Genomic DNA, 13,661 nt, shown 5'->3' with positions numbered 1-13,661 from the left:
CTCATAAGAATTTTGGTTGGTTGTCAGTGAATTTCCTTCCAGACAGGTTCATAGAACCCACCCCTCCACCACCAACCAGATTAGCTTTAGAGAGTAGTTCTGTATCAGAAGTCAATAGGATGGCTACCATGAGGGTACCATGTGAAATTTCTGTTATTTGTGAGTAATAGTTCGTAATGATGACATGAGTGTGCCCATAATTATTCATATTGCCCGCACAGACTTTTGGAATCATCACTCTGGGTCACAGAATGTTAAACTCAGTGAAACTCCGGAAAGGTGAGGCCGGCTTTACTTGGGTTGCAACTTCTGTCTGACGGGTTCTCAGCGGACGTGATGTTAGTACTAGTGAATCCAGATTTTGGTATGTTTATTTAAAAAGCCAATTCCTGTCAAATACTTGTTACCTTTTCTTCAGGTTAAGCTTTTTCAGTTTTCTTACAATATTTTAAAACTCCATTTCCAAGCCTTTAAGTATCCATATGTTTCTCTGAACCTGTTATGATTTGTGACCCACAGGAAGTCTAGTCTGAAGCAGTTCAAAAGTTCCCCGAATCTACTCTTCGCTCTCTGGCTACATGTCTTTTCATGGCTGCTTTGTTTTTTTCTGACCTCTTTGCCTTTCACTTCTATATCCATTCCTATACAGGTGTGTTTTCCTTTGGTTCTTGGGAAAACATTGTATTTGAGTCAAGGTGTTACCAGATAAAGCTAAATTCATAGATGGTTCAGATTTCTTGGACATTTAGGGGGCAGCAGCAAGCGTGAAGGAGAGCGGTGATTGTTCACCTATGGGGTTTCTCAGGAAGCACACCTGGTCTGCTGACTTACAGTACTGATCCACAACTGGGCACTCCACTCTAGAAAGAATTTCACCTTTGCTAAGGGAAAAGGCACCATTTTACTTTTTTAAATACAACTTGAGGTAGTACACCTAATATTTTGTTCTCACAGGGTACTTAAAGATATACAGTATTTTTCAGGCTTAATTTGAGAAAAGGCAAGGTGGATGATGTATTTAACAATAAATTCAACACTTTTTCCTAAAATACTCTTTTCATTTTACTCCCTCAAAAACCCTGTTTCTCCCTGTCATCCTCTATCTATCTAATCTCTCTTCACATTACCCTAAGCGCAGCTTCTCAACTCCATACCTTTGGACATCATTGTTGATTCAATTTGAAATATTTTAAAGAATGTTCTAATACACTTCCATTTGTTTGGGTGATTCCTCTAATGAGCATGCCTAGATTTTTAGAAGTCATAAACCATGTTCTTTTGTACCTTTAGGATATATCCAGAATCCAGAATCCAGACAGTTTTTACCACCTTCATTGCTATCATCCTAGTCTAAACTACCATCGTTTCTCACCTGGATAATTGCAGTTACCCCTAATAGGTCTCTTCATTTTTATTATGCCTTCCCCCACTGCTGTCTTTCTCCACACAACAACCAGAATGGATCTTCTAAAAGATAAGCTAGATCTTGTTACTGCCCTGCTTAAAACCCTCCAGTGGTGTCCCATTTCAGTTGAGTAAATGCAAAAGTCCACATAATTGCTTACAATGCCCTTCGTCGTCTTGCTCCTCTCTAACACCATTTACTACTCTCTCCTGTGTTCTCTCCACTTCAGCCACACTGATCTGTTTGTCTTAACCAAGCTCATCAGGTGCTGTTCTGCCTCAAAGTCTTTGCATTGCTGCCCCTTCTGCCTTGGCGTCTGTAAGGCTCATTCCATCACCCTCTGTGGGTTTCTGTGCAGATATCAGTGAGGTCATCCCAGAGAACTCTAAGTAAAAGTACAGCACTCACTGTACTTCTTAGCCCCATCCTTGCTTTATTTTTTTTCACAGAATTTATCACCAAAAGACATGCTATATATTTTCCTTTTTTTCCCCTTTTCTCTTCATAGAATATATGCTCCATGAGAGCAGGGTTATTTGTTTTGTTCATTGCTATAGCAGAGCACCTCGCACATAGAGAATCTGTCAATGAATACCTATTGAATAGATGGATCAATGTATAAATGCCCATCATGCTAACACTCTATGTGTGTAGTGTTAAATTATTTGTTGGATAAAAGGCATTAGGTGAGATATTGTTGGGCAATGAGGAAGAGTCAGATATATTTCTTACAAAATTTTAAATTAGTAATGACAGTGAGAGTCACAATTTTCCTAAGTATGGACACATTTTGACCTACTATGTTTAGATGAGACATGTAAAATATACTGGGTTACATATTTTGCTCTTTAGACGATTTCAAAGGACAAGCCTTTTCAACCAAACAGCTAGTTATCAAAGTAAATGTGGCATCACAAGAACTCTAAGCTGTTCCTCTATTTATGGTTATTTAGATTAACTGAAAAAGGGTCTCAATGGCAAGTATGCTTTAGAAATTTCCAGAAGATGGAAATCAATTTACTTGGTATAGCTTAACTATTTTCCTAATGCCCAAAGAGAAGAAAATATGGGCATTTGGGGGGTCTTTCTAGTCGTAAATTGGAGGGATTACTTGGCGAAGTAATTCTTGACCCTGTGAAGTCATTGAGTGCCAAGATCATATCAGGGTTGGATGCAGATGATGATGATGATAATGAAAGTAACAATACCTAATGGCTAATACTTTTTGATGCTTACGTGTAAAGACACTGTTCTAAGTGGTTGCTTGCATGGATGTACTTAATCTTTAAAACCATCTTGTAAATCAGGCTTTATTCCCATTTTGTGAATGAAACAACTCACACATGAAGAGGTTGGATAAATAGCCAAAGTCACACAGAAAACATAAATGACAGAGATGGAATTTGAATGCTTGGATTCAGAGTTCTTTCTTTCTTAACCCCCATGCTATATTATGCCGGTCTCCTCCCTGGAGCATAAACAGAACAAAAAAATGTGTGTGCATGGTCGTGTGTGTATGTGTGTGTGTGTGTGTAAGGGAGAGCACATGCCCACTTATCTGGGCATGTGTGCACATGTGTGTATGTGAGTTAATAATGCTGACGGTACCATGTTAATGTTGAACGTGAAAGTGATTAGCTCTGAAGAGAATGAAGGTAAGGAAATAAATACCATTGTTAAGACTTACACATGTTGCTGCACTTTATCACCATAGCAACCTGTATGAAGGAACAGTTTCACCTCTTTTTTAATAGGTGAGCTATCTGAGGATCTGAGAATCAAGAGCCCCTGCCTTGGATGAGGCCTTGTCCAGGCAGTGGCAGTGAGACTGGGAGAAACATCTCATCTTGCTCCCCGGGGATAAAGCTGACAGCTCTCCTGGAGATGTACAGGAAGGCATTTTGGCTTCAGATCTTCTGAATCAAGGTATTTGTATGTTCCCTTTGGGGTTAGGAGTGGACACCAGCCAAGAGATGATGCTGGCTCAGTCTAGGGCTCTACAGTCTGGGGCTGGAATTGCCAAATATTACATGAGACATACTTAAGTTGAAAATTACTTGTTGTTATTTGAAACTTGAATTTAACTGGGTGGGTGTTCTGCTTTTTAGTTGTTTTTGCTCCCAACTCTACCTGTGGCTTCTATACCCCTGTCAGAAGTGCTGACCAGATCACAAGAGCAAAGAGAGACGGTGCTTTGGCCTTTGTGAATCCTCATATGGGTTCATCAACTCTTCATTCATTCAGACATCATACACAGAAACGGTGACTAGCTGCCAGGACCAGGCGGCGTGCTGGGCTCTGAATGAGACTTGTGAATGTTCTCTCCCAGGGCTTACAGTATCTAGTACTCAGATTTTAGTGTGTATTATGATCATCTGAGAACCTGGTTTAAAAAGTGCTGATTCTTAGCCTCAACCTTAGAGATTACGATTCTAGGAGTAAAACCCGAGATTTGTGTTTTTAATGAACACTCTAGGTGATCTCGAGGTAGGGGATCTTGGGGGCATGCTTTGTTAAGTAGTGGTCTAGTAGATGGAAGACTTCATCCAGAAATTACAAGTGTAAGTAAGAAATACTTCTCAGTGAGTCTTATATACATTGTGTGACTTGAGTTTCTTTAAGGTGTTAATGTAGATATAAAGTAGTATTATACTTTTTATATTACTCTCAAATGGAAGTGTCTTCTGATAAGATATAGATGAGTGTGCTAGCAAGTGGGAATTGGCTGTTGAGAAGAGAGATTGTTCCCAGATTTCTGATCAGAGCCTCAAGTCAAGTGAAGTGTGATTTTCTTACAAAGTAGTTTAGACCTTTAAGCCACAGTCAGTTCTACACCAAGGTTATATATGAAAGCCTTGTTTCTGGAAGGAGAAAGTTCACCGTGTTTCCCAGGGTTAAAAGCAAGGGCCTTCACCTGCAATTTTTCAGACCAATTCTATATTTCAGGACACTGTTTGTGATACTGATAGGGTACGTGCAGGCTTTTCTGTACTCGTTGAACACTCTGACTGCTAAATCCTCTACAAAGTCAAGTCAAAGCAGTGAGCATTCTGGGAGGGATGCCAACAACAAATTGTAGTAATCCAGCCTTGTTGTTATAAAAGCATGAATCAAAAGCTCAGCATCTTGCTGAGACAGCAATCGTCTTAACCTTGTTATACTCTTGAGATGGTAATATGAGGTCTTATCAATATGGTTGATATGGCTCTCAGAGGAAGGCTGAGGGTCAAAAATGGCTAAAATTTATCATGGAGAATATTACTTTGTGGGATGTCCAGCTATAGAGTTGCGACTACCTATTAAATCCTCTATGAAGTAAGAAATATATGGTCTGCTGCCTACAGGAGAAGAGAAGGGGAAGGAGGTAGAATCAAAAGTGAAATAAAACTGGTCAAATGAGATGAAAGTCTGATATCTTAATTTTCAGCTGTAGGCAGCAGGGTTTGAGATTACCCTTTAGGCAGCTTCTGATTGGGGATTGTTCCATGCCATGAAAAATTAAAGGCTCTCTGGGTGGCTGTATTTTAAACAGTGAAATCTTTTCAAAGCAGTTTTGTTTTTGTAATCAAGTCTAGGCTGTGTTCATATGAAAGCAAGTGATAGTGACCCAGACAATGAATATCACTTAAATGAGTTTAGAGAGCAAACCTACTGTGATCTATGATGTCTGTTTCTTTTATTTGAGCTTTATGTCTAGCAACTTTCTTAGTAAGAAGTCAAACCAAGATTGATGCCGAGAAGACAGAGCTTTCTTCAGGAATTGTCATTAAGTATTCAGTTCCAGCTTCACGTCCTCCAGGAAGAAGGGCACTATGCAGAGCATTCAAAAGCCTAAGCTTTGAAGTGAGAAAGTCCTGGAGATGAATCCCAATGTTGTCAATTCCAAGTTGTGAGACCTTGAGCAAGTGACTTAACCTCTCTGTGCCTTGGCTTTATTACCTATAAAATGCAGGTGATATCAGTACTTGCCTCATAAAGTCTTTGTGGAGATGGAATGAGATCATATATGCAAAATGCTCTCCTCAGTGCCTGGCATGTGGTATGCACCTGATAAATATTAGCAGTGGAGAATTTGAGATGCTCCCCCAATTCCACCTCTCATTTCCTACTCAGGTTCTGAACAAATGGGAATCTTAGAAAAAGTAAAGAAATAGAATCTCACCTTATTAATGATAGAGAAAAGTTGGAGAATGCAGTTTAGTTTGAAAGACAAATTGGCCTGCTAAATATACCCCAGCATTAGGGAGACTCACCCCACCTGTTGTGGCGGCACCTCCTGGGCTGGGCTTCCCATGGGAAGAGGAAGAAGAGCAGAACATGCTTGTCCCTACAGGAAGCTCTTTGTCCTGAAGAATGGCAGAACTGAACTGAGCATGCCCAGATATTCTTTCAAAATTAACCAGAGACATCATTCTATATTACCAGAGCCTGAGTGAGTGAAAGGTCAGAAGTGAGAAGGGGTATGTTAGATAAAAGTCTTCTTCATGGAAACAAAGACTAGGAGAAGAGATTCCCAGCTAACATAAAATGTTATCATCATCATCATCATCAGTAATTCATTTCTATTATACTTTCATTTAATTCAATATCACCTTCTACCTTTATCTTTTCAAATCATACCATAGCTGTATTAGTTTCTTATTGCTGCTGTAACATTACCACAGACTTAATGGCTGAGACAATACACTTTTTTTTCATAGACTCTAAAACAAAGGCCATAAAGAAAGATGAAGAAGGACATTTTATAATGATTAAAGGAGTAATACAAGATGAGGGTATTACACATTTTTTTCTTGTACACTCTGGAGGTTAGAAGCCATAATCAAGCTTGATGGACTAAAGTCAAGGTAGTGGCATGGCTGATTTTTCTGGAGACTCTGAGAAAAAAGTCATTTCTTTGCCTTTTTCTTGTAGAGGACATCTGCTTGTGGCTCTTTCTTTGCATCATTCCAAACTCTTGTTTCCATCCTCACATCTGCTACTACTGTGTTTGACCTTCTCTCCCTCTTACAAGAACCTTGTGATTATACTGCACCTCCCCAGATAATTCAGGGTGATCTCCCAACTCAAAATTATCAATCACATCTACAAAGTTTCTTTTACTATGAAAGGTAACAAAATCAAAGATTTCAGGGATTATGGCCTGGGTATTTTGGGGGAGCCATTATTCAGCCTATCACAATGACGTTTTGATGATTTTATTTTGCTTGGATCTATTTTCTTGTTATTGTGTACAGCATCCTTTTAAATATTTCCTGAATCTGGCTGTAAGTTCCTCAAGGATAAGAATCAAATCTTCCATGCTTTAATATTTTCTACTCTGTTATATCATGTGCTCAAAGTAAAACAATGCTCATAATAGGCACTTAGTAAAGCCTACTGATTTAAATACTCTTAAATCACAAAGTCTTTAGAATGGAAGCGTGAGTCTGGTCTACAGATGTTCCAGAAGGAGCATAATCTTAGCTTTGACTTTTGAGTCTTTAAACAGTCAGACTACATAAGAAACGATGTAGAGTGAAGCATTAGAATTCACTTGTTTTCCAGAATTCTCACTGTTGGACTGTAGACAGGCCCTGAGTCAGTCAGTCAAGTGTTAAGATTTAACAGAAATCCATGGGGTTATCCCTGCCACATTCTCCTTCCTTCTGATAAAGAAGAGAAATGTTGCAATTCTTGTGAGTGGACGTGAAAACTTACACCGCACAATTTGACCTGCTCTCCCCGTTAAACTTTGAGGGGAGGATTATTACACAATGGAATTTGTTTCTGATTTTTGCTGCAGTGGTTGATAAGACATGTACCATTACTTGAAATGAATACAGACACCAACTAATTCTCTCTCTCAGACATAGGTACATCTCAAATGCATGATTGCTCATCACTTACAGACTGAATTAGAAAATTATGGAGACCAATATGTAATTTTAAGATATTCAATTTACATTAATAGAAATCTAAATGAACCATAGAATTAACTTTAAAACAAATAGTCCAAATCACAGTCATAATTTTAAAAGTTACTGATGCTATATAGCATCCTCTCACACATAATATTTTGGCATATAATTAAGACAAAAACATTGTCTTTGTCCTTAGTCCTCAAAGTTTGCAATTGCCCTTTTGTACTTGACCTGTGCTACCTTCATATCTTTCTCCTCCCTTCTTGAGTTTTCCTCTCTAGAATGGGAGGGTCTGAATAGTACAGCTGGAAAGGACCCTAGAGGCCATATTTGGACATTTTACAACTAAGAATGGAGTTCTAGAGACATTAATTGACTTGCTTAAGGTCACATAACTATTGGCAGAGCATTATTAAAAAGCCAGTTCTCCTAATTCTCTGTAAAGGTTTTCCTCCCTCTGTTTAGGTAAGATAATTTGAGAGTACAGAGGAATAAGATAAATAATCAAGTGGTAAAGCAATGGAGGGTGAAAGGATTCTGGAAATACCGTGGCTTAAAGGAGAGACAGTTCTCACTCAGTCACCTACTTTCTAAAGCTTATCACTCGTTAGAGCAAGAGGAAGACATGCTTGCTGTGGGGCTGAAAATAAGGTGAAGTATATAGTTCTGATAGAGTGCTGGTTGGGAGCTTCTCCCCTCTGGGTGGAAGGAACTCCTGAGAACTGAGATCACACACAGGACCTGGGGGAAAGATTATAATAAAAGGATGAGTAAAGAGATACAAGGGAATTGCAAAAATAAAAAAGAAAGAGAAAAAGAAAACAGGTGTGGCACTAAAAGGAACTATGTTAATAGTAGAAGAGGTTTGTAAAGTTAAAATCACTACTCGAGACAGAGAGACTACTTTGCAGTAATCAAGGATAAAATGAACAATTTATAGACTCTGAAGCACCAACCAGCAAAAGCAGCCAAAGACCACATAAAAGCTAAATATAAAAGAAGTATCTATTAGATGTACAAGGATAAATTACAAAACTACAATTATAATGGGAGACTTTAATATTCATTTTTAGAATTATATAAAAATGAGATTATAGGGGAATTGAATAATGATATCAACACATTTTGTTATATAGAGAGAGCAAGACAAAAAAAATTCAGAAACACAATCCCTTGTATAGAAAAATGTAAACATTTTTTCTATATCCATGGAGACTTCACAAAAATAGATTGTATAATTGACCACCAAGCAAATTTTGACAAAATTTTAAAAGCAAGATTTTTACAGACTACTTTCTTCAACCATATTAAAATAAAATAAGAGATAATGAAAAGGTGATTCCCTTTCCCCCAACTGCCAACTTACTTGGAAATTAAGGATGCAATCCTGGGTAGCCTACGGATCAAAGACCACATGAAAACTCAAATTACAAACTATCCAAAAAAACAGTAGAAAATGATGAATATCAAAACCCACAGAACTGCAAAATCTCAGGGAGAAACTATATAGCCTTAAATTCCTTTGATAAGTGGTAAAGTGAAAGGAAATGAAAGATATTTGATGAACGATATTTGAAACTCCAAAGAAAATTCTTGATTTCCTAACAAAGTAAACATTACCAACATTAATAAGGGAGTACATAATTAGAATAAAACTATTATGACTGAAGAATTGAGAATGGTGACTAAAGTTATACCATTAAAAGAGGCATTGTGAACCCTTGAACATTCCTGGTGGAATTGTAAAATGATGCAGGCACTGAGGAAACGAATGACAGGTCCTCAATTAATTAATCATAAACCAAATGATTCAGCAACCTTATTCTTAGGTATATACCCCCAAGAACTAAAAGCAGAGACTCAAACAGATAGTTTTGTACCAATGTTCATAGCAGCATTATTCATAATAGCCAAACAGTGAAAACAACCCATGTCCAGCAACAGATCAAACTAAATGTGGTATATACATACAATGGACTATTACTCAGCTTGAAAAAAGGAATGAAGTTTTGCTTCATGCTTCAACATAGATGAGCTTTGAAAACATTATGGTAAGTTAAATAAGCCAGACATAGAAGATAAACATTGTATGATTCCACTAATATGAGGTATGAATAATAGGCAAATTCATAGAGACAGAAAGTAAAATAGAAATACCCAAGAGCTGGAGGAAGTGTGAAATGTGGAGTTATTGCTTAATGGGTACAGAGTTTCTGTTTGCGATATTGACAAGTTGTTGGAAATGGATAGTGGTGGTGGTTGCACAACATTGTCAGTGTACTTAGTGCCACAGAATTGTACATTTAAAAGTGGTTAAAATGATAAATTTTATGTTAAGTATATTTTATCACACTGAAAAAAAGCATCATGACCAGACTAGTTCTAAGTAGTCTTAAAAGAACAGATATTCCTCATGTTACTTAATTTACACAATAGAAAAAGACAGAAATTTCTACAAATCGTTGGAGCCAGCCAGCACAACTTTGATGTCCAAATTTGATAAAGGCGTTTCAAAATTGATATGGATATAGATACACTAACATTAACAAAATTTCAAATAAAATCTGGTTTTGTATCAGAAGATTTATTTAGACCAACTAGAATTTATCCAGAAATGCAAAGGTGTTTCAATATCAGAACAATCTCATTTATGATTTGTCTAATCAGCAAACCAAAGTTGGAAAAAAGCCTCATCATTTTAAGAAAAGCTGAAAACATATTAGTTAAAATTTCAAAAGAGTAAGTAAGTAAAATATGAATAGAGTGAGTTTACTTTCAAAACCTTGAAATCATTTCAATTAAAATCAGGGACTAGATGGAAATGCTCATTATTGCTGCTAATACTTTACATTTTTGGAAGTTATAACAAATGCCATCACATGGTTCATTTGGTAAAATCCTGGAAAAGATGAGATTAAATCATTTCCTTTTTATTGATGAATGATTATATTTTAAAAATGCCAAGAATTCTAGCACAAGAATGGTATGAATAGAATAATTTTGTAGATGAGTAAATAGAAGATGAAATATAATAAATGAATGATTTTCTATCAGTTAACAAACCTAAAAATAAAGATTAGGGAAAACCAATTACAGTAATAAAAGCATAAAATGTTTGGAGATACACTTACCAAGAATGGCATAGAATGTTACCAAAATAAATCTATAAATTCTCTTTGAATTATACAAAATAATATTTTTTAAAAATGGAAATGACACAATATTCTTGGGTGGTAAGATATAATAAAAAATGTTAATTCTATTAAAATTAAAATATGAATTCAGTGTAATTTTAGTTAGGCTCCAGAGGATTTTATTTGAGAAAGGATTTAATAAAATAATCTTAAATATGAAATAATAAATGCCTGAGAATATTAGTGAAAAATACATTTTAAAAAGATCTGGAATAAACTACCTACCTTATCATTATTAGAAATACAATAGTCATTGTAATAAAGATCAGTGTGGCATTGTGCTGAAACTAGGAAACTAGGTAAACAAAGAATAAAAATTTGTTAAAATGATTTCAGTGTATATGAGAGTTTAATACATGACAAAGTCCGTAGTATATTAATTCAGTGAGTAAAGGATGAATAATCAGCCTAATAGATGAAGGAACAAAGAATAAACATTTCATAGAAGAGAAAATCCAAAGGGCCAGTGAACATTTGAGAAGATGCTCAAAATCACTGGGAGTCAGAGAAATGCAAAGTCAATACAAATTAGTGTTATTTACATCCATCAGAATGGCAGATGTGGAAAGAATGATAATAGTTATTGCTGGTTGCAACCAGCAATAACTATTATCATGAGGAAACCAGTACTTCCACGTATTGTATACAAATGGAATTAGGCAGTCTTTTGGGAAAGTAATCTGATAACGTTTATTCAAATGAAAAATACATGCATCCTCAATCCATAGTCCTACTGCTGGGAATTTATAGTAATAGAAGTTATCATATAGTTACATATAGTAATAAAATCTCCAGCTTATAAAATTGAATGTATAAGGATTATGCACTACAGAATTCTTCAAATGGGTAAAAATGTAGAAAGTTGAATATATAATAAATGCCCATAATAGAGGAAGGCTTGAAATAAATATTGGTTTGTCCACATTGTGGAATATTATGCTACTATGCATCTATTAAAAATAATAAAAATCAGAACTATAGCAGTTAATTTAGAGCAGTGTACTCAAGGAATTTTTAATGAGAAAAGTAAGATACACAGTGTGTATAATGTGATACAAATTTTATAATCAATTCCAAACCCCTTATTAATGCAGATGTGCGTGTGTATGTGTAATTACATGAGCCTGAAGTAAATCATGGAAGTACAAACACAGGGTTGTTAACATGGGTTGCCAGATAGATTGTGAGTAGGGGCAATATAACTGAATGAGTTGGAGAGGAATGTTGAAAAGAGGTGAAATTGGAGGGAAGCAGGAAGGGGAGGAGACAATTAGCTTTTTCTTTATACATCTTTGTAGGTTTTATTTATTGCAACAAACATGTGTTAGTCTGTAGTTTGAAAAAATACATTAAAAAGAACCTTTACAATATTGGTTAGATTAAATTCTCCTTGATACTATAGTGGTTGAATGGTGGCCTCCCTAAAGATATGTCTACTCAGAACATGTGAATAGACTCTTATTTGAAAAAACCATCATGGCAGATGTAATTAATTTAAAAATCTCCAGGTGAGAGCATCCTGGGTTAGGATGGGCCCTAAATTCATAAGAGAAGAGAAAGAAGACACAGGAGGAGGAGAAGGACATGTGAAGTCTGAGGCAGGGATTGGAATGAGAGCCATAGAATGCCAAGAGCCAAGATGCTGACACCTTGATTTTGGACTTCTGACCTCTTTTTAAAATTTATTTACTTATTTATTTAATTTTATTGTTTTAAATTGAAGTATATGGACTTCTGAGCTCTTTAACTGTGAGAGAATAGATTTCTGCTTTCTAAGCCACCAAGTTTGTGGCAATTTATTACGGCAGCCCTAGGAAACTAACACAAACACTAAACCTTTATTTCAATGGAAATTTCTGTGAATTACAATATATAAAAGAATTAGAGCTGTTCTGGCTCTTGAATAGGACACCCAGCCCCACCTCCCCCATCTCTGTGTCACTCCAGAAGCGCCAGGCCTGCCGGAGCACAGCTGGAGTATCCCTGATGCAGCCCAGTCCCCTTTCTGTACAGATGAGAAGAGAGAGGCTTGAGGAGTGTCTCCCACCTCTTGACAAGCTAAGCAAACTCAAGAGAGTTTATGCCCCTTTCTTCATTTCTTCCCTTGGAAGGCTTGGGGTCGTTTTGAGTTCTTATCACAGTTGGATGTAGTTCAGTCAACTCTTCTCTCAGCAGGATTTTGAGAATGCCATTTTGTTTTAGCTTTTCATAAATGCATTTCGCTGCCACAGAATCACTTTTGTAAAGTTTTATTACCTTTCTTTCCCTGTGTTTCCTGTGGAAAGGATTTTGCATAACCCACCAGTTTCTTACTGTGATAAATCCCTAGATATGCATCTTTCACTAGAAATATGTATCCCTGATGAATTCTTAATTCGCTGTCTCTGATCCACCATATGACTAAACTAAGCTGAGAATTTCCCTCACATCACTGCATGCACCAGGATGGACAAATGCTTGAGAAGGCAGGGCACTAGGGGTGCAAAAAGAATGAATGCACCTAGTGTGAAATCAGGGAAGAGGAAAAAAAGTGATGAGTAACTTCAGTTAAGGTTCCATGTCTCCCAGTACGTCACAGGATTCCTGCAGAAGGAGGTAGACATTTTCCTCAGTCTGGATGCTGCTTTATTTCTACCAAAAAAGATTTTTTCTGCCTTTCTCAAAGCAGCATTGCAAGGCATCTTAAGGCTGAAAAGGCTCTGATGAGCTAGATGAGGTGCAGAGAAATGAGAAGGACCATTTTTGGGTGACATCATAGCCATTATTTTGCAAAGCTTATATGGATGTCTCCCAGTGTTTGAGCTCAAGATATGTCTTGTGCATTGGAGAATAGAGTTAATTGGAACTGAAGAAATGGTTTATAAAGACTTTCTACTTGACTCTTTAGCAATCACACACAGATAGTGTGAGAATTTTGGACACTAGGTTTAAAAAAACCGTGATTGTTACATAGTGGCTTGGGGCACGCGGAAAGCAAGGGATGAAGAAACAATGCAAAATCAGGATGGTCAGCACAGAAATAAGCACAAAAATGAATGGGGTGGAGCTTTTTCTATTTATTACAGCTAAGGGTTTTATATATTTATATTCATAAGGGAGGACACAGATGATAACCATAATTATGCTGGGTATATTTACAGTTTTTGATATATCTAAAAA

The 13,661-nt window shown here is 36.6% G+C and overlaps 1 long non-coding RNA gene across 1 annotated transcript in view; it reads left to right on the top strand.

The window, feature by feature from the left end:
* The window catches only part of LOC116278808 (uncharacterized), a 152,951-nt gene that overhangs the window by 88,300 nt on the left and 50,990 nt on the right, over nt 1-13,661 (top strand). The window contains exon 2 of the long non-coding RNA XR_012074347.1: nt 3,160-3,331. This is a non-coding gene — a long non-coding RNA (uncharacterized lncRNA). The remainder of the gene's footprint in view (nt 1-3,159; nt 3,332-13,661) is intronic.

Source organism: Vicugna pacos, chromosome 7 (genome assembly GCF_048564905.1).
Source record: "Vicugna pacos chromosome 7, VicPac4, whole genome shotgun sequence".
Classification (NCBI taxonomy): Eukaryota; Metazoa; Chordata; class Mammalia; order Artiodactyla; family Camelidae; genus Vicugna; species Vicugna pacos.
Note: the sequence above shows the minus strand (reverse complement) of the source record. Positions and strands in the feature narration are given on the sequence as shown.